The 21091-nt window shown below is 41.0% G+C and overlaps 1 protein-coding gene across 1 annotated transcript in view; it reads right to left on the reverse strand.

The window, feature by feature from the left end:
- Positions 1–21091, reverse strand: part of BCL6 (BCL6 transcription repressor) — a 91718-nt gene that overhangs the window by 31464 nt on the left and 39163 nt on the right. The window contains exon 3 of the mRNA XM_055307712.1: positions 19161–19300. The gene's annotated coding sequence lies outside the window, so the exon portion shown is untranslated. The remainder of the gene's footprint in view (positions 1–19160; positions 19301–21091) is intronic.

Raw genomic sequence — 21091 nt, forward strand, 5'->3', positions numbered from 1 at the left:
TTTTTAATGTTAAAGACCTACAAATACACACACACACACACACACACACACACACACATATAATCTCTTTCTCTCTTCTCCATGTCTTTCCTCCATACTAGAAGCCTCCAAAAAGTGACCCAGGCTTCTCTTGATATCTGAGAGGTCCTGCCCCCAAAACAGAGTCTGGAAAATGAGGGAACCTACCTTTATTCTTTTAGTTTACTAAATTGGAAGCAATTTTGCTAATTTCTGTAAGTCATCATCTGGCTAGAGAACTGTCTGGAGACCACTAGAGAGTCATCAAAGGCCAAATGGCATTATAGTGGCAGATGACTCAAGCCACCTCATTGGTCCACTTATTCAACATTTTTCTGCAGAGATTCTTTATGGATACAAGGCCCTGAAAAATCTTTACCATCAGTCCGTATGGGACATGCAGAACTTGAGGATTCATAACTGAGGTTGGGGGAGCCCTAAGAACTTCCCTGAATGTCTGCTATTTCATTATACAGATCTGATAGAACTATGGATATCATCAGAGTTCTAACTCTGTGTGTCTAGAGAAAAGCAGCTGACTGGACCCCATGCCTCTGTGAATTTGCCTTCCATCATCTGGATCTGACACTATAAACTCCCCTCAGCCTTCAATCTATTAGTTCTACAGTTAAGTCCAGAGAGGGAAATGGTTTGCAAAGACCATCCCAAAAATTAGTGGTAGAGTTGATTCCTGCCAACTAGTCCAGGATGAATCACTTGAATCACTGAATCACTTATTTAGCTGCTATACCCACTTTAGTAAGCTGAAGGCTGCTACTACATTGACGTACATTACTTCAGGAATGCCTCATTGATTTCTAACCAGTTGTCAGTTACCAATGGTGTCTAGTTTCTATGCTGTACTTGAGTTTTAAGTGTCTCTTCCTTTTTTTTCTCTGTCTTTTCCCACATTGATCAACCTCTCTGCCAAGTGGTTATAAAATCTTTGGACCAATACTTATGTTCACCATGGAGGCCGACATTGAAATAATTCTTAGTGAAATGCAGTGAGATTGAATCCTGTCTTGTAACATTTTTGTTAGCATGACTCTTTCAGTGATCCATTTGGTCACATATCTCAAAAATCACAAATAGTCAGCCCTTTGAGTCAGTAATTCTATTTCTAGGAACCCATCTTTGAGGTGCATACGTTCAAATATACAGGAGGAAAATCTCTAAATGAATATAGGTATCTAAGTGTTATATCTAACAACAACAAAAAAAATTGCACGACCTCCATGTCCCAACTGATTTGAGGGAAATGGGGCTGGATGGTGAATGATGAAGTATAATCTGGCTAATTTTTAAAAATTGGAATTAGAAAATACTTATGGTAACAGATAAAGTGAAAAGAAGTAGGATGTGTGTGTGTGTGTGTGTGTGGTGTGGCTTATACATAACCATGTTTAAAAATATTCTTCATAGAAAATAGACTGGATATCAAGAGTACACAATAAATGAAAACTTTTTTTGGCTGTTTTAGGGTGATAGGATTATGGATACTTTTTTTCTCCCCTTTTCCCCCCTTATATTCCAAATTATATAATGCTTATATATTAGTTTGATACCTGTCTATCTACCTACCTACCTACCTACCTACCTACCTATCTCACAAGTACACACCTAAGACACTGAAAAGTCCTAAATGAAGTCTTTTAAAATACAGTTAGTTGACTAGTTCACAGTTCTGAATGTTTGGTCTCAAGTTAATGCTGCCCACATCTTTAGGACCTATAGCAAAAGTGAGAGCAGCCCACTCACTCTAGAGAAGACCTTTTACTCTGGGAGACACTTGTTTCCACAACAACAAACATCACCCTTGTTGAACACATTGACCCAAATGAGATTAGGTAGATCTGTAAATCTTTGATCTATCTCCCGCCCCCCTGGGTCTTAGTGTGCTTATCTTGTTTGTTGGTGTTTCACAGCATTTGCAAATGTCAAAGGGTTTCTTGTTACTTTGCTGTCTCTGTGAGGCCACCCAAGAACTTTTCTGGTAGATAGACTGCTTTTGGGATACTTTGGGGGCTATCGGACATTTATTTTTTATTCTGATAACATGTTTGGCTAGCAAATGATAAGGTAAAAAAACTTTTTAAATGAACTATTCATTTTTTTTTCCCCTCAGGGAATCACAGGCTATCAGGGACTTTGGGGGAGTATACTATTATTTGAATCACTGGTTTTTGGAAAAGGGCCTGGGAGTAGGCATCAGAATCTAGGGGGTGAGGGTAAGGTCCATCCTTCTGATAAGCCCCTCTTCCCTGAAATCACTAATGCCATTCCTCACACTCAGCTCACCCTTTTCACGCACTCATTTGTTCATTCAAACAACATGAACGTTCACTGACAGTCCTTTGTGAAGGAGACACTGTGCTAGATGATGGGGAAACAGATATAAATACAGTGTGGGACCCTGACCCCAGAAGGGCACACAATCTACTGAGGAAACAGAGACTCAGAAAAGTGCTATAACTTGCTTTAGGTCATGCAAAAGATAGTCTGGGAGCCAGGACTGAGCCCCAAGTTTCCTGATTCTGAGCCAAACAAAACTCTGTGGCTTCTTCTCAAATGCCATGTCCTAACCTCCCCACTCTGACATCAGTGTGAGGTATTGACATCCCCCTGGGACAGGTTCAGTCTCTGAATTTTTCACCCACTATTGATTAGAACAAGTTATAACCCAGCCATTTCAATGTGCCATCGAGTAATACCCAATACCCAATGCAGGAAGATCCACATGAGCCTGGGCACACACAGAGCCTCAGCTATCTTCACTGCTCTAAACAGCAACTTAACTCGGTCTGCAGGCGAGAGTTTGGCCTGGACCTGATTTTTGTATCTTCTTGTACCAGACAGGCTCCACCATGAAAAATCAGATCACCCAGCATCATGCTCTTCTAGAACACACAGTCTTAAGTAACATCTGCAGCCTGGTTGTTGGAACTCAACATCATTTCTAGTAGGAATTGCACACTTAATAGGCGTTGATGCCTACTTAACTATAAGCCCAAGTTCACCTCAACACTCTGGGCACCCCAGACCTTTGGGTGATAAACAGGCAGATGACATCTCCAGGTGCCAGTCCCACATCCAGAACAGTTTTCCATAGCACTGTAGTCATCAAGACCCAGCACACCTAGGATTAGGCCTATCTGCCAGCAGTTGTAACCATTTCCTCTCTGTGGCCAGGCAAGGATGGACTGGATACCATGCAGTAATACCATGACACCACCAGACAAGATTATGGCAATCTTACAATTAGTCCAGTAGCTTTCACTGTGTAAACATTAGGTTGCCAAGAACAACCTTACTCTTTGGAGATGCTGGCACCACAATGCCAGCAAAATGTTCAAAAGAAAGTGAGACCAAAAAAGATTAATTCTGACATTAATAAAAGCCATATGTTGGGAAGGTGTATTAAGAAGACTTGATGGTGATGGCAAATCAAGAAATCAAGTGCTTAAGTCCCTCAAACCTTTTCTAGTCTTGTCTCCTGCAACAGTTTTCTACAGCAGACTCCAAGGACCCAAGCACCTACCTCCACCCCACACCCCTGCCTTGATCTCCATCTTTCTTCAGTAGGCTAGATGCTCCTCAAGGCTAAGAGTATTTCATTTTTGTTTTGTGAGACTTGTGTCCAACACATTGCTCATGTAGGGAATATTGGTTAAATTAAAGTTAGGTAGAACTGAAAGAGAATTTAATGTGAAATCTGATGATTTGGGTTCCAGTTAAAGTTCCATAACTGAGTAACTTCTGTGGGTCTCGGTTTCTTGTTCTCTAAAATGGTAATTTCTGTTAAAGGACTACCTCACAGGGTTCTCATGAGAATCAAGGACAATGGCAGAGAGGGGAAGTACTTTGGATATTATAAGGCACAGTTCAAAGTAGTTGTTGAATGTTGAATGAACAGACACAGACTGATGAGTGAACTATCAGAGTTAAGCAAAGCCTTCAGGTTATTCCCTAACAGATGCTGTGACTCAGATTATATCTGGGGAACAGTGATTTAAAGTGCCCTGTCTTGACTTGGTAACCATCCTTAAATATATTAATTTCACTTCCCAAAATATTTTAACCTTTTAAGTACAGGAAGACATAAATTAACTGCTAAGGATTCATAGTGATCCAAAGAGAATAAAAAAGATAATCAGAAAGTCTTTTTGTTCTTGAAATGCAGAATTGGAAATGAACCTTTTCCCAGTAGTGGGAACTGAAATCCAGTATTAGATCCTCCTTTTTGGTACCTTCTTCCTCTTTCTTCCTCCTCCTTTTACCTTAGCCCCTCCCTGCCCCTCCCCTGCACCCAAATGGGAAAAAATCATTTGTTTTAACTTCAGTCTTAGCAAAAGTTATAAACAAAGTCCAAATTTATCAGGGCTGTTTTCCAGGATCAACAAGGTGGATTTCTATAAATTTTTCAAGCAATTGAGTCTATGGATGGGTTACTACAACAAGAAGGTTGGGTAACTTTCTACCTAAGGCCCGATGTGAGTGACAGGAAGAGCCCTGGCCCAACACCAGCCCTGGATTCCTAAGAGAATCCTTACATCTATCCCTCCTGTCCCTGCAACAAATGCAGAGTGGATCTATGGGTGTTGAGGTGAATAGAAAGGGATACAGAGCAAGTTGTTCTTGATAGGGAGGAGGAGAGAAAATATGAGCACGGGTGCTGGAGAGAAGTAAGGCCTTCGCTCTAATAACAGAATGAAGCAGGAATTCACCAGATGAAGCAGCATACCTTTGAGTCAAAAACTACTCAAAAGCCTAGATCCTGCTTCCTGCAATCTATAACAATAGGGACCTATATGGTACAAAATTCCCAGTGGACTTAGTAGAAATAGGTGCTCAACAACCGCAATAGGGGCTGGGGGCAGCAGGTGGTAGTGGCAAGAAAAAACTTTCAGAATTGGGAGTCTGTCTGCCCATACTTGCCAGTTTTGCCAGCACCAAGCCCTTGATCAACAGCTCATTTATTTTTGGATTCCTAGAGGTGGGAAGAAGAGAATACTGGATGTATATGGCATTAAAAAAAAACTCCAACGTGGGTGAGCTGGGACGATGTCCAAGCTGTGCAAGGGCAGCCACCTCCCCCATATGGTTCCTTTTTTTTCCCTTTCCACCCCTCCTGTTCTTAACACCTCTCACCCAACCATACCTGTGGAAGCCACATTCCTGCACAAAGCTAAATGTGTCTGGGGTGGCGGGAGGGAGATAAAGCAAAGGGATAAACAGCAAGATACTTCCCTTCTCAACTCTAAAAACTGGGAAGTTTTAGTAAGACAATGGAGGAGTGCTGGAAGATTCTAGGGGTTAGGAACTAAAAAGTTTGGACAAATAGGACATACTTGACTGTTTTTCATTATTTTATCACTTATTTGGTTAGATTTTTTTTGGAATGGGATAAGCATTGTTGATATTTTCAGGTCTGATCAATATGCAATCACAAAAATTATAAATTCAGCACCTACTGTGTGGTAAGCACTGGGGTAGACTTTGCATATATGCAGAACAATTTCAGACTTGTCTTTGGAGGAGCCCATAGTCCAGTTGAGGAGACAAGTACTACACAAATAAATCCACACAGGAGCATTTATTATAAATTATGAGAACCGAGATGCAGAAAATAAGTAAGGTACTGTAAGGTGGGGGAAGGACATCATTTACTTAGTGTATAAGCCTCTCTTAATAGAGTAAGTAAGCTTTAAGCTTTAAGCTGAAATACAAAAAAGGAGGATGGGCTAGACAGGCCAAGAGGGAGGGGTAAAGTGTATTGGGCAGAGGGAACAGAGGTCAAACAACTCTGTGAACCCATGGGGTGATCACAGACCTGAAAGAGGCAAGCATGGCACAAGCAGAGAGACTGGTAGAAGATGAATTTGGAGGGGGGCACCTGGATGGCTCTGTTGGTTAAGCTTGTGCCTTCAGCTCAGGTCATGATTCCAGGATATTGGGCTTCTTGCTCAGTGAGGAGTCTGCCTCTCCCTCTCCCTCTGCCACTCTCCCTGTGTGTGCTTGCTTGCTCTCTCTCTCTCTCTCTCTCTCTCTCTCTCTCTGTCAAATAAATAAATAAATAAAATCTCTAAAAAAAGAATAAGATGAATTTGGAGGGAGAATCAGGAGCTAGACCATGGAGGCCTTTGTAGACCATGGACAGGAATTTAGAGTTTATTCTAAATATATTAAGAAATCATTCAGATTTTTAGGCAGAGTGATGACATAATCTGATATATTTTAAGAAAAGCACCCCAGCTATCATATGGAAGGTGAATTAGAAAGGGGCAAGAGTAGATTCTTTAAGAGACTGATAAGAGAAGAAAGGATATGGCAGTGTAGGTAGGGTGGTGTGCAAAGATTTGAGGCATCCATTCAAGGTAGAATTGACAAGATCGAAAGAAAGATTGGATTGATCAGGAGTAGGGGGTAAAGGAGAGAGGAGTATTAAGAATGAATCTCAAGCTTCTGATTTAGGCAATTGAGTGGAGGTGTTTCCACTTACTGAGTTAGAAACACTGCAAAGTAGAAGTTTGTGGGGAGCAGTTTCCAGGAATCAAGAACTTGGTTTTGAACATGGTATGTCGGAGATGTCTCTGATGTCAAAGTAGGGAGTTGGATATGCAAGACCTGAACCCAAAAATAGGTCTGGCTTGGAGATATAAATTTGGGAATCATCAAAATAGACAAAGTATTTGAAGCTAGGAGAAAGAATTGGTTTTCATATCAGGCCAGGCATTCAAAAAATAGAATTAAAAAAAAAACAGTAATTGTGAAATTATCCTGAGAGATACTCTAGTCCAAACTAATTTCTCAGCTGAGAGCAAACCAGGAGCCAGTGTAGTGAATCTATTGGTGGAAGCAGAGTTGGTGAGAGATTAGGTCTTCTTTCTGGACCAGCACTTTCATTTGTTTCTTTTACAATGTTTTGTCAGCATTTGACATCAAAATGGTGGAGACTAAGAAATCTATAGAGCACTCTAGATGTCTCTCATGGTGTTACAGTCTCACCTGCTGCATATAATCCATCTCACTCTCATTACTAATTTACTCCTCTCTTCCTTTAGTCAACATAGAACCTTTTCTCCTGGTTCCCTACTTATTGAAAAAGAAGGTGCCGCCATCCCAAAAGGACCTACCTGTGCAATTTTATATTGAGGAAATCTAAGCCTTAGAGCATCCATTTGGGATGACTGCATCTTCTTTTTCAATAAGGAAGAGAGGAGCAAATTAGTATTAGAGGGTGTGTGGGGAAGGAGCATATTCCAGACAGAGAAGAGTTGAAAGAATGGCACAGAGATTAGGTGTACACTTAACAGTACTTTATTTTATCTAGAAAGCTGTCTAGTTTGCAAGGAACTTTTTCAGCCATTCCTTAATTGCTTCTCCTCATGACCCTGTGAAGCCATGATTATTATTCTAATTAGAAAGATGAGTAAATTGGGACCCAGAATGAGAAGGCACCAGCTGGGCTGGTAGCTATAGCTTGAGGTTCAAAACCTGGTCATTTAACTACAAACAAGTGTCTTTTCCCAGATTGAAGTATTAGCAAGTAAGTACATTCATTGCTCCTACTCTGAGCGAGGTCCTGTGTTAGTGTGTTCATATATGTTCTAATTTTGGCCCCACAACAGCCCTGAGAGGAAGGTGTTGTTACATTTCAAAAGAGGAAATAGTTCAAGTCTGCCTCTACTTGACTTTTTTTTTTTTTTTTTGAGAACACTAGTGATTTCCTATGAGGCATGTTGGTTTTCAGTTTCATGCTTTGCCTAGTCTTTGGTCCCTGGGAACCCCTGAGGACAGAGTATTACCTGTGCATTAACACATGCAGCTTTACTGAGAATGGAAAATCCCAATTAATCTCTTTGCCAAAATCTTCAGTCACTCCTGTTTTTGGCCAACCTCTTCTGTGTGCTGAAAGTCAACATTTAAATATGAAACTCTGCATGGTTTCCAAAAATTTAATTGCATTATTAGGAATTGGTTGAAACTGGACTTTGTGAATCTATGAGGGAAAGGTGGGGAATAAGGCTGACCAGACACTCCAGACTGGCCAGCAATTCGGTGCAATTGCTGCGAGGCTCGATGTAATCGGGACTGCACTGGCTGCATCACCAGCTCAGTGCACACTTGCTGTGTAGGGCATAATTCTAGCCCCTCTGGGGGGAGGATAAATCAGTGGCTAGAGAAGGAGATCAGCTTTACCAGGGATCTAGTGACAAGTATGTCAAATGCCAGAGAAAGACAATCAAGCAAGTGATGGTTAAAAATCACAGCCTTTGCCACAGCCTCAGGCACAAAGGCTGAATTCTAGGGCATCCGCTTTGTTTGTGCATGTTCAGTCCTAGAACCAGATATGGAAGACTCTGTGTTCAGTCCTGTTGCCTTCTGGATTTGTTTAAGGCTCTTGGAGGGTCACAATCTTAGCCTAGAATGGCAACAGGGACAATTTAAAAGGGACAGTGAAAAGGAGAGATAAGATGACTAAAGCTTTCGGTGCAAGAGGAAGAATGGATGGAGTGAAAATTGGGAAGTTTCCACTTGATTTTCAAGGATGGGGTTATAATAAAGGGCTTTGTTTTTTAACACTGTTGTCAACCCTTTCAAAAGAGTCTTGCTGCAAGCTGGATGCCAAACCGGAGGCCTAGTATGATTTCTCTCGATGCCTCTTGCCCTGGTTTGCTCATTTGTAAAAATGCCATGAAGCATAGTCAATGGCTCATTAATATAAAATGTGTAGAAAGTAGGCTGTTTGATGTACTGTCCAGCTAGCCCAGCCCTATGGTAAAAAAGAGAACTAGACAGTATCATTGAACAAAACCTTAGAGATCATCTGGCCCAACACCAAATATGGTAGATGAGGGAAAGGAAGAAGGCAGTAAGTGCCTTGCTCAAGGGTGTTGAGGGAGTTCGAGGCTGATGGAGTGTTTGCCAGTGTGGGGAGAAAGGAGATACTGAGATCTTCTGTGAACCAGCTACTCTGCTGAGCCCCCTACAAGGTAACCTTATTTCATACTGATGGGAGACACAGACAGGGGTCTTCATCTCCTAAGACAAGAGCCCTAGGTTCCAAATGGAAATAGCCTTCTGAGATCAAAGAGTTAATTCGTAGATGAGAGGGATTCAAATCCTGATTAAGTCAAATCTAAAGCCCATGCTGTTGGACTTACACCATCCCATCAAGCTCTCTGCTTCCTTGCAAAGATCCATTTTTCTGTGTAGCACCTACCGAAAACAGTGTGGCTAGAGAATGGGTTTGTTTATATTTTTATTTTTTTAAAAAAATATGTTTAAGAATCACTGTGTAACCTCCTTTAGGAAGCTGTCTTGCAATCTAAAATGGCTAAGTGCGCAGGATGACCTAGGCCTCTTTCACCCCTAATAATATATTGGTGTGTTACACCAAGGGGGAAATGGCTCTCCTTTGCCTCCAAATCCAAGTAGTTCTTACAAAAATCATGTATTTAAAATCATCTGTTTACTTTTCTTAAAACTGTCTGAGGCCAGTGGAGAGATATGCCTCTCATTTGCTCCCACTAGCATCCAGTAGATGATCAATACATTTTCTGGTACATAAGTGTTTATTTTATTTTATTATTTTATTTTATTTTATTTTATTTAAGATTTTATTTATTCATGAGAGACACAGAAAGAGAGGCAGAGGGAAGGAGAAGCAGGTTCCATGCAAGAAGCCCGATATGGGACTCGATTCCGGGAATCCAGGATCATGCCCTGAGCCAAAGGCAGACGCTCAACCACTGAGCCACCCAGGCGTCCCAGGTACATAAATGTTTAAAGCAAATATTCTGTCAGCATGTTATAGGCTTTTCTGTTTTATTTTTATTTATTTTTTGGCATTTCTCCAACTTGTGGAACCAGTGTCCATCCATCTGTATAGCCACCACTGATCCAAGCAAATTTACATACATAGTTACCAAAACCATACCTGTTACCATGTGTATTATGCATACATACAGAGATACCTGTGTATATTCAATGAACATTGGTTAAGTCCCATTATGTGGCAGATGACAGATGTGTTGCTGCACAAGTGTCACCAGTTAAAATCTACACTGGGAGAAATAAACCCATGCTTATACAGTCAGTTAATCTACAATAAAGGAGGCAAGAATACACAGTAGGGAAGAGTCTCTTTAACAAATGGTGCTTGGAAAACTGGACAGCTCCATGCAAAAGAGTGAAACCAGACCACTTTCTCACACCATAACCAAAAATAAACTCAAAATGGATTGAAGACTTAAGTGTGAAAAGGGAACCCTAAAACTCCTAGAAAAAAAAAAACACTGGCAGCAATTTCTTTGACATCAGCCTTAGCTTCATTTTTCTGGATGTCTCCTCAGGCAGGGAGAACAAAAGCAAAATAAACTGCAGGGACTACAGCAAAATAAAAAGCCTTAGAATACTGAAGGAAACCATCAACAAAATAAAAAGCCAACCTACTGAAGGGGAGAAGATGTTTGCAAATGATATATCTGATACAGGATTAATATTCAAAATATGTAAAGAACTTACACAACTCAACATCAAAAAACCAAACAATCCAATTAAATAATGGGCAGAGGATCTGAATAGACATCTTTCCAAAGAAGACATACAGATGGCCACAGACACATGAAAAGATGCTCTACATCATCAGGGAAATGCAAATTAAAACTACAGTGAAATCACACCTGTCAGAATGGCTAGATTCAAAAAGATAAAAAATAACAGGTATTGGCAAAGATGCGGAGATAAAGGAACCTTCCTGCCCTGTTGGTGAGAATGCAAACTGGTGCAGCCACTGTGGAAAATAGTATGGAGATCTCCCCCCCCAAATTAGTAATCTATACAGATAGATAGAGAGATAGATTACTCAGCCATAAAAAGAATGAAATCTTGCCATTTGCAACAACATGGATGGATCCAGAGGATATGATGCTAAGAGAAATAAGTCAATCAGAGAAAGACAAATACCATATGATCTCATGCATAGGTGGGGTTTAAGAAACAAAACAAATAAAAAAAAAGAAACAAAACAAATAAACAACAAAGAGACAAACAGAAAAACAGACACTTAAATACAGAGAAAAAACTGATGGTTACCAGAAGGGAGTTAGGTGGGAGGATGGGGGAAATAGAGGAAGGGAATTAAGAGTACACTTATTGTGATGATTACTGAGTAATGTAGAGAACTGTTGAATCATTCTATTGCATACTTGAAACTAATATAACACTGTATGTTGATTATATTGAACTTATAAAAATTAAAAAAAAATAGAATTACCAAATGATATAGTAATTCCACTACTGGGTATTTGCCCAAAGAAAATAAAAGCACTAATTCAAAAAGATATAAGCCCTTTAATATTTATTGCAGCTTTATGTACAATAGTCAAGATATGGAAACAACTCAAGTATTCACTGAGAGATGAATGGATAAAGAAGATATATATTTTGTCATATATATATATATATGAATATTACTCAGCCATGAAAATGAATGAGATATTGCTATTGTGACAGCATGAAAGGACCTAGAGGGTATTATGTTAAGTGAAATAAGTCAGACAGAGAAAATTAAATACCATATGATTTCACTTATATGTGAAATCTAAAATCAAAACAAATGAATAAGCAAACAAACAAAAAGCAGAAATAGACCTATTAATATGGAGAACAAACTGATGGTTGCTGGAAGGGAGGGTGAAGGGGAGATGGGCAAAGTGGGTGCAGGGGAATGGGAGGTACAAGCTTCCACTATAAAATGAATAAATCACAGGGATGAAAGAGTACAGCATAGGGAGTTCAGTCAAAGGTACTGTGATAGTCTTGTATAGTGGCAAGCAGTAGCTACACTCTTGGTGAGCATAATAATAACTAGACTTGTCTAATCACTGTGTCTTACACCTGAAATGTTGTATGTTTGGAATGTCACATGGTGTGTTAACTATACTCCAATAAACAAGCAAACAAATAAATAAAATCTGGACTTGGATGCTAGTCATGTCATTTCTTATGCTGCTTTTTGTAGGAAAAAAATTTTCTGATGCTTAGGAAGACCAGTGGGCATTGTTTCCCCTGTATCATTCTTATGCTTTTACTGAAAGCTTACCTCCAAATCTTGGTTTCTTCTAAATGGTTGCCATGCACTGCCATGAGAAACCATTCACAGCACAAGACAGTGGCCTAGAAAAGAGTTTAGACTCACACTTGGCATGGACTTTCCTTTTCACTTTTTGAATTATGTGTAATAGCTTAGAGTCTGCTTTCTGTGGGGGCCCCTGATGTTTTAAACTTGTGTGTTATTTACTTGCCCAAATTGAGGCCACTGAGGCAACACTGTCAGCTGTTCAGTTCATAGCATCAAAGTCCCTGCAAAGGCAGTTTATCGAAAGAACACAGAATCTCTTAAAACAAAGCTGATTTCTTTGGACTCTGATATTAAATACCTGTGTGACCCTGGGCAAGTTACTTAACTTCTCTGAACCTCAGCTTTCTTTTCTCTAAAGAAGGTGGCAATAATACCCAACTCACACATGTATGTAAGGATGAAAAGAGATATAATCTCCAGGGCCTGGTGCACAGGGAACAAATAGCATCTTATTTGGACACAAGCCATGTCCTCAGGAAGGTACATCTTCCAATCCCTCCTCCCATGTCTCTCCCATATTCAAAAACCCAAACGAAGTATTTCTTGAATTAGTCACCAATTTGGAACTCCCTTTACTTCTTTCCTTGTCACTGAGGTAGATATCTATATGTGAGTCTGAGTGACTATTTCAGTGACATGCTCATGTATTTCACTAATCCCTACTACATGGTCCAGCTTTCAAAGTGTGAATCATTTTCCATCCGTTATCTCATTTGATCTTTACAACAGACCCCCTCCCCGCCACAAGAACACAAGCCAGTGTTGTTTTCCTTCTTTGACAGATGAGCAAACAGAGATTGAGAAAGGTCAAGTGGCTAGTCTAAGGTCACACTTCTAGATTTAGGTCTACGACTCTGAATTCCATCCATGAGCTTTCTATTATACCAGGCAGTCATCGGATTTTTCTACATACTTAAAGACAGGCACTAGGTGCTCTGGAAGAAATAAAAGCAGGTAGATAAAGGCTGATAAAGAATAAGGCAGTTAGTCTGGCCCTATTCATCCTGCGGGGCACCACTTGGCCTCTGACCAAATGTCTCTTTTTCCTGAGCACCTTGTTGTCAGCCTCTGGTCCTCCGATCTTCCTGTGATTCAGAGGGTTACTCAAACTCAGGTTCCTCCATAAAGCCTTTGGCCAACCACCCCACCCATTTCTTTATTATTTACTGAATGCCAGGCACTGTGCTGTGCTCCCACCCTTTGGAGTTTCCTTTTAGCAGGGAGAAACAGACAATACACTCGAGAGCAAATATATAATTGTTCTGATGATAATAAATGCTAAAAAGGGAAAAAGCAAGGAAGAGCAGCAGGACATGTGTTGGGGCAGGATACAGTATGAGATAGGGTGTTAGGGAAGGCACCATTAGGCAGGTGACACAGAAGACTGAGAAGAAATGAAGAAGGGAACCATTTGGATATCTGCTACCTCTTGGTAGCAGACGAGGGTACTGTAAGCACCAAGGCCTCGAGCTAGAGCATGCCCATGTTTGAGGACTAGCAAGGGGGCTGGCTGTACACCTGGAGGCTGGCACTCCTGCAAATGGCACTAGAGCAGAGTGAAGGAGGGCAGAGCAGTAAGAGAGCGAGGAAAGGAGAGTACGTTATATAAACTCCATTGGGCGCTGGAAGCATTTTCTATTCCTCTGGATGAGATGGAAAACTATTGACAGCCTGGACAAGATCCAAAGTTTATTTTCACAGAATCCCTCTAGCCACTCTGCTCAGATAGGCAAGGTAGGAGCATAGAGACTATTTAAGGATTTGTTATAATAATCCTGGAGGGAGATGATGGTGGCTTGGACTAGGAAATGGTGAGGAGTATTCTGTATATAATTTTTAAGGCAGAGCCAATAATGTTGCTGGTAGTCTGGATGTGGGTTGTGGAGAAACAGGAATCAAGCCCGGCTTCATTTTCTTTGGTCTGAGCAACTATAACAGATGGAATTGTTATTTACCCAAAAAGGAAAGACTGCAGGTGGAGCAGATTTGAAGGAGTTTGGGGCACATCAGGAACTCTAATTTGGATGGCTCAGTTAGAGCAGCCAAATAGACAGTCAGAAAGTGGTGCCTGAGTGGGAGCTAGATTTCTGAGTCTGGTGTCCCAGAGAGAAATCTAAGCTAGAGATAGAAATCCAGGAGTTGTCAGTGTTGAGATTTTATTAAAACTGTGAAACTGAATAAAATCCCCAGGGAAGTGAACACAGAACAAGAAGTCCGATAGCTGAGCCTTGAGACACTCCTCAGTGGTTTGGGAGAGGAGGAGGTGCTGGCCAAGGTGAATAAGACATGGTCAGGGAAATAGGAAAAAAACCTTAATTATCCTTTCTGTGGGATCCTAACAAGACATGTCTATGCTCTTCAGGTCTTGGTTGATGTTTCCTTGATGGAAGCATATGAGGGACATCTTTAGAGTGAGACCCCTGTCAGTTCTCCACTCCTCACAGGGCTTAGCTTCTTGGAGCCCTTCAGGTAAAATTCAAGGGGTTGTCTTCCAACTGAATCATAAAATGATCTAGTACAAGAGACCCAATGAATCATCTGGCTTTGTGATTTCCCAACAGTATTCTTAGGAGCAAGTCAAGGAGCTATTTTCCTTCATCGTTGAAAGAACTATAAAGCTGTGACCCTCCATCCCTAGAAGGGCTAATGTGTCTCACAGTCACAACCTCACCCCTTCTTTCTAAGAAATATTTGTGATTTTCATCAGACCTCAGACATTTCAGAAAGCTCCAAGTGCATGGCTCTAGTCAAGAACAACCACAGGGCAGAGGGGCCAAGGAGAAACATATTGGACTCAAGGAACCTTGGCCTTGTTTCAGACTGATAGGAGAAGGGAAGATATCATCTGCCATACTCCTTTTGCTAAAAACCAACTTCTAGAGGCCCAGCTTCTAGATAGGGTCATGGAGATCTCTAGTCCAACCACCTCTTAGAAAGATGAGGAACTTGGACCTAGAAAGGCCCCAGGATCATTGCTCAAAAACACACACCAAGTATTTGATCCAAGACCAAAAACCAGGTCTCAACTTGAAACCTTCTGCTCAGATTCATATTCAAGTAAATTCTATTAGCATTTGCTATATGCCTGGAAACATGCCAGGTGGTTTTACATGTTGTCATTCTTCATTCTCACCACAACCTTTAAGACTGATACTCTTATCTCCCTTTTATAGAGAACACTGATGCTCAGACAGGACCGTGACATATCCAGGGTCACATGGCTGATATGTTGGAAGAGTAGGCTTAGAGCCCATGTCTGTTTGACTCCTAGTCTTGCACTCACTCCAGCAAATCTTCTGCTTTCATCAGCAGGGCTCATTTCACAAGGCCATGTATACCCACAGTCCAAATGACTGCCCCCCAAGACTCTGCCCTCCTACCAACAGGTGAGGCATCTCCAGCTTGGTATATTAGTGAGTAACTTAACTTTGAGCCCAGAGCATGGACTCTAGAACCAAACTGCCTAAGTTTGAAGCACGACTCTACCACTTGTTAGCTCTGCAACTTTGGGTTTTGTAGCTTCCCTAAGCCCCAGTTTCCTCATCTATAAAATGGAAACCAGGATATACTTACCCCCGGGGAGTTAGGATTAAGTAATGTAATACATGTAAATCACTTACCACAATGTCGGACATGTATAGCAGATGTTCAATAAATGTTAAATGTAATAGACAATGGGCGACTTAAAAAAAAAAAAAAAACAACCCTGGAGCTGTTTGGAAACATACTGCCCAATGCCTCAAAGTTCTTTGTTGGAGTATGTCCAGGTAGGGAAGTAAGTTCCAAAATCCACATCTGACGGGTTTTAGGAGTTTTAGCAATATATTCTGTATCGATCAGCATTCAACTAAGGAAGGACAGCCACCACAATGATATGGAATTACACGAATTAGATCTTACACAACTGATAAAAGACCAAAAGTATATGGTGATGATAAGTCCTAAAACCCATTTAAAACACCAATGACAAAATATTGAAAGTAAATATACATGCATATGTATATATATATTAAAAAAAGGACTGGAAGGAAACTCACCAAAATGTTCCCAGTGGATATTTCTAAGTGATGGGATCACAAGAAGCTTTATTTTTACTTTCATTTATTTGCTTTCTAATCTTGTACATTACACTGATATTCAAATCAGAAATTATTTGTTAATATGCTAATTTATTTCTTACTATACCTAACAGCTTTTTTCTCTAAAAAAGCCCTTTACAATTATAAAGCTAATTATGAGAAAGAGACAGGGGTGGAAGAAAGAGAATGGACATAGAATAGGAACTGAGAGTAGATAATCACTGGGTTTAAGTTAGTAAACTTACTCCTCTAGACTCTGAGAGTCCTGAACAGAAGATATTATCCAAATGAGAGCTTAAAAAAAATGTATGTGTGTACACACACACACACACACACACATACATACATCTATCCAGCATGGCAGCACTATGGTCGAACAGGCACTCAACTGGGGTGTTGGGGCATCTGGGCTGGAGTCCAGGCCCATCTGGGACTGACTGGGTCTTACACTCCCCATCTCCCTTTTCTCCTATCTAAAATAAAAGCCCTCCCTATCAGGGGTTTCCTGTTGTGTCTGGGTGTTTCATTTGCCATAGCTTAAGGTCATTGGCAGAGGGAAGGCCTGGGGTGGGGTAGGGTGGGATTGGGCAGGGATGCTGAGTGATCACAGTGAGACCTCTAACTACAATGGGGGAAGAGAGGCCACTCCCCTGCTCATTTCATCCTGGAAATCTTGGTAAGACAGAGGCAAATCAAAGACAAGAAGCTTGGGCATCTTTTGGCATTCTTGGTCAAGCAGGTTTAGACCAGAATCTAAGATTCTAGGGAAAAATCAAAGAATGCCAGGCCTGGAAGTATCAAAGACTATGCAGTTCAACTCTCCATTGGATAAATGGAGATACTAAAACCCATAAAGTCAAATCGTTCATACTTCTGAGACCACACAGAGCCTGGAGAGAAGCAGAGACTTTGCATTCCCAGCTGAGTATGACTTCCACCATACCTTGATCTCTCTGAGATCTCACCCGGGGTTGATTTTATGATGCTGATAATGAGTGAGAGAGGAGGAGAGAGGGGAGAAATCTCATTCTTATTTGGTAGGAACTGGAAAACACTAAATTGGTTAGTTTTATTCAAGATCCTGGACTTCCTAAGACCCAGCTCTGATCAACAATCATTATTTCTTCTCCCAGTATTCCAGAGGTGATCCAAGTGGTGATCAGTTTAGACTCTGCCAGACAAATATTTGGGGCGGAGCCACCTGGCTGATCTCTGTTCTATCTCTTACCCTCTCACTAGTAACAGATATGTACTTGACTAAAGTTGCTACCTGGATCTCAACAGAAACTTTATAACCAATCATTGCTTCCAGAAAACCTTCCTACCAGTAAACTCACCCATAGCTGGCCACTCAGCTAAAACAAGTAATGAGCCAAAAAGAGTATGGTTTTGATACACAGGGTTTTATTACTGGCATTAGTCAAGTAATCATGGGCCAGTGAATTTTCAAAGCAGTCTTAACAAATAATCCTTTGCCTTGGTACTCAGACAGTATGCAGAGAAATAAGGATAAGAATATAATCTTTTCAAAGCTTCACTTTCTTAGTTCTTTTGGTAACTCCATAGACCCAACTCTCAAGCCTAAAGGCTTAATCTTAAAAGATTATTGTGTGAGAAGAGGCAGCAAGGTGTATGAAAAAACATGCTGAGCCTCAAGTCAGAAAAATGGCTCTGTTTGGGGGTTTCTATCTATCATGTATATGAACCTGGGCAAGGCATTTCTCTTTCTGGTCCTGATTTTCTCCATGAAAAACTAGGATATTGTCCATACTTGTCCTTTCAAACCCTGCTGTTCATTCATAGAATCAACACAGTGGATATAAAAATGTTTGGATATTATTATTTTCATTGATTGTAGTTTTAATGTTAGTTTTCGATAGTCTTCTCCACAAAATGAAATCAGTCTCCAGGTATCAAATGCTTATATTTCTGAATGGATTGGATAAAGAAGTTGGAAAAGGTAAATAAATAAATAAATAAATAAATAAATAAATAAATAAATATCACTCTTTTCCTGGAAAGCTCTATTATTTAATCCTCTTCTTGGAGTGAAAAATCCCATCTGCACTATAAGGAACAGAACACAGTCTTCAGTGATGTCACCACTCACCAAGGGCTGGTATCACTTCCCTTCTTTCACTAACAGATTCAAAACCCTTCTGTGTGGGCTTCTCCGGCAAAATGTTGATTAAACATATAAGTCCTTTGCTTGAAATGTACCATAATCTAAACAACCAAAAAGGAAGGCAGAGGTGAAGGGAGAGGAAAGAGGGCAGAGAGAAAGAGAGAGACAGAGAGAGAGAGAGAGAGAGAGAGGACTGGACTCTATGGAAGGAGCATGGTTACTGAGACTTACATTTTAGTTTAGAGCCAAATAGTTTTCTTCAAACAAAGAAGGTCTCAGCAATCCCAGACAGGAGCAGACAGGAGCAGAAACATGAGCCCTACTTTCCAACTAAGGGTGTTACCACCCATTTGTGGTTCTTTAGAGAGAAGCTGGAGTGAGCCAGGCCTTAACACCCTGCCCTGCAACAGCAAGCATGGACCTGGCCTTTCAGGTACAATCCTTCTAGGGATGGGTCTATCTCCCTGGCCTTGGGTTCTTCTGCCTGGAGCTAGGGTGAGTCTCGAAAAGATTCTGAACCTTTCAGATCCACACAGACCAAGCTCCTATGCCTACAAATGTTGGACCGCACTACTCCTTACCCCGGCCAGCAAATCAACACAAACCTACAGAAAGCAGAGGGAACCAGTAAGATTGGGGGGTGGGTAGGTGGGTAACAGGACCTTCTAAAGAGCCTAAAAAGAGAGTTAGGGCAGGAAACCTCTTCGGTAGCTCCTTTACTATGCCATTTTTTAAAATCTTGAGTCACTATTCACACCCCACAGTTCAACCCGAGACTCCACCAACTTACCAGATCTGGACAGTGGCTACAAAGGCTGACCCTCGTAGGACTATGACAGTTTGACGCGGTGTCCTCTCAGTTGCTTTTCTGATCTTCCCATGCACCTCCTTTCAAGCGGTCAGTTCTCAGCTGGATCAAGAAAGACCAGCCTGGTATAAGACAAAGCCAGCGATCATTAGCCAGTGTTTAGCCTTAAGCAGTGCATGTGTAATTATACTAATCGGTTGATTGATGCAGGTTCGGTTGGGAAATACTGCATTTTAAGGAAGTGCAACCTTTTAACTTCTGAGTTGGAGCAGGCAGCTTGCCAAAAGGAGAAGGATGAGATTAAATTATAGAATAATCCTTGAGCCATGGGCACTGAGCTGGTACAAACCAAGGCGGGTCTGGAAATTCTCAGGGGATCCAGGGAGAAGCCAGCAGGCAGGTAGTTGTCAGGTACTGTAACAACTGTGGGCAAGGTGATCCTGCCGCCTCCTGTTTGCCAGGTCCAGGTTTGGGCATGTCTGTCACCTCCGCTGAACTTTTTTGCACAGTGCTGCCATCCAAATTTAATAAAAACTCATTACCCAGAACCCGATGGCTCAGAATCCTGGAATATTGGTGTCTTTAGCACTAAAACACTCAACTGACTCATGTACAGCCTTCTCTTCCTCAATAGGTTTGAACAACTCCTTTCCCTCTCTCTCTCTTTTTTTTTTTTTTTTAATATAAACATGAAGGTAAAACCCATCACATGCATTCCCAGAATTGGCCTGGTAAGAGTTGATAGAACCAGAAAAACCATAAAATTTTGGAGCTCAGAAGGTCTTTATAGATCACTCCATAACTGAGTCCCTGACATAACACACCTAACAAAGTGTCCATTGGACTCCTTCTTAGAGAGCTCCAGGCTAGGAGCTCTCGGCCTCCCAATGTGGCCCGTTCCATGGTTGGTTAGACTTAGAAACTGGACCATTTAAACTTGGATTTGTTTATTGGTTCAATTGTAGGAAAAGATTCACCACAGCAAAATAACACTTATCAAAGATATTTGGGGCTGTGTGTGACTGGTGACCCCAGTGGTGACTGCAACCCAAATACCAACACCTATTGAAGGCTTGGTTAGGACTGTGCACAGACAAAATTGTATGCTGCATGTCGCGTGCATCTATTGCTAGGTTTAGAGAAACCTTTGTAACATTTCCCTGTCATCCTTAGTCACAAAGAAAGGAACTTGATCTGATCTACTTTAATTTTAGCTTTTAAGGAACATGTAAAAATCGGTCAATATCACTTTTTCAGACATGAGATGAATAGTCAATCTCTCCCACTACCTTAGTCATTTCTACAGGTTTTCTTCTTCTTGAACCTCTGCCTCAGTCAAAAATCAGAGATTCCAGTACCTAATACAGTTTTAGAACTAGAAGTGATTTCTTCATCTTCAAACTAGGAAACTGAGGCCCAGAGAGAGGAGGCAACTGACCCAAGGTCACAGAGCTCTTTTGAGATGGAGCCAGGACTAAATCACAGGTCTCGCTACTTGTAATCGACTGCTCAACTCTTCATTTTTGATGATACTATGTTGAGTATGCTCAGAGAGTGATGGTGTCTCCAGTGTACTTTGGAATCACAGAAAGTTCTGTGGAACAGGAGAATGTGCCAGCCTTTCTGCAATCCATGTGGCAACCTCGTGGAGTAAGGATTGCTAACATGCCTTTTAAAATATCCATACACTACACATAAATACACTGCAAACACCACCTAATTACATCTGTATGTAAATATACCAAAATTATCCCCCCTCATAAGAACTGCCCATTGCTGAGCATCTACTAATATTCTAATGCTTCCAACGACTCTGTGAGGTTGATGTTGATATGATGGTTTCTCAGGTGAATAAACTGAGGCTCAGAAGGCACAGGACCAAGTGTGGCAGAGTCAAGATTTGGGGCCCAGTC

The sequence above is a fragment of the Nyctereutes procyonoides genome, unplaced genomic scaffold, assembly GCF_905146905.1.
Source record: "Nyctereutes procyonoides isolate TBG_1078 unplaced genomic scaffold, NYPRO_anot_genome, whole genome shotgun sequence".
In the NCBI taxonomy this organism is placed as follows: domain Eukaryota; kingdom Metazoa; phylum Chordata; class Mammalia; order Carnivora; family Canidae; genus Nyctereutes; species Nyctereutes procyonoides.